Genomic DNA, 1449 nt, shown 5'->3' on the forward strand with positions numbered 1-1449 from the left:
ACTGCCTAAAGGGCTCTCACAAGGCTACGATCACAGCAGCAGCCAGGGCTGCGGTCTCATCCGAAGGCCTGACTGAAGGTGGATCTGTGTTCAAGCTCATTTATGTGGTGTTGGCAGGATTCGGGTTCTTGTGGGCTGTTGGACTGAGGGGCTCAGCTCCCTGCTGGCTGTTGGCTGGAGGCTTCCCTCAGTTCTTACCATGTGGGCCTCTCCATAGGGCAACTCAGAGCACCACAGCTGGCTTCCATCAGAGCAAGCAGGTGAGATGGGAAAGAAAGGGCAAACAAGACAGAAGCCAGCCTCTTTTTGTCCCCTACTCTCAGGAGTGACATTCCGTCACTTTTTGCCATATTTTGCCTGTTAGAAGCAAATCACTAGGTCATCAGGGGAACTGGACTGAGCGAGGACATAAAAAGCAGGAGGAGGGGGCCGGCCCGGTGGCGCACTGCAACAGTGCGCCGCTTGGGAGCACAGCGGCGCTCCCGCCGAGGGTTCGGATCCCACATACAGANTTTTTGAGTTAATTTTCCCATTAAATGTAGATTTATTTATTTTATATATGTTATTACTGCATTAATCCAAGGGTATTTCAAAAAGTTAGTGGAAAAATAGAATTAAAAGATAATACCAATCTTTCCGTGAACTTTTTGAAGTACCCTCATACATATTGTACATTATAAAATCTATGTATAGACATCTTAAAGAGATAAGATAAAACAATAATATTAATAATGCTTCTCATATTTTCCCCATACCTGCCCTTGAAATTACTGCCCATCCTGGGCATTAGCTGTGGAAGAAAATATGTCTGGCTCATATGGAAATTATAATTTCTTTCTTTTCTTTTCTTTTCTTTCTTTTTTTTTTTTTTTTTTTTTTTTTTTTTTTTTTTTTTTTTTTTTGCAGTTGGTCAGTATGGGGATCTGAACCCTTGACTTTGGTGTTATAACACTGTGCTCTAACCATAGTTTCTTAATGCAGAAAAAATGGAAAGTACAGAGAAGTGGAAAATGGACACTAAAAATCCCCTCCAGCTTCTGCCTCAATCTTATCAGGGCTACACTTGGGGCCCTGCTTCTCGAGTGTGTGTCTCCCCATTTTCATATGGTTTCAGGGGAGGTGAGAGGCACAAGGAAAAAGTGGGAACTTTGGAGTCAGGACCCCTAGGTTTGAAGCCCAGCTCTGTCACTTACCAGTTACCAGTTCTGTGACTTTGGGCCCATTAGCTATTACCTGCACTATTACTGCCTCGTCTGCAAAACGCTAATGTTACTGAATGTAGGAGTTAGCTATTGCCGTATAACAAATTGCCGCAAAACTTATGGCATGAAACAAACATCTGTCATCTCATACAGTTTCTGTGGACCGGGAGTCTGCTTGGCTGGTGCACTGCCTAAAGGGCTCTCACAAGGCTACGATCACAGCAGCAGCCAGGGCTGCGGTCTCATC

Source organism: Galeopterus variegatus, unplaced genomic scaffold (assembly GCF_000696425.1).
Source record: "Galeopterus variegatus unplaced genomic scaffold, G_variegatus-3.0.2 Scaffold2902, whole genome shotgun sequence".
In the NCBI taxonomy this organism is placed as follows: domain Eukaryota; kingdom Metazoa; phylum Chordata; class Mammalia; order Dermoptera; family Cynocephalidae; genus Galeopterus; species Galeopterus variegatus.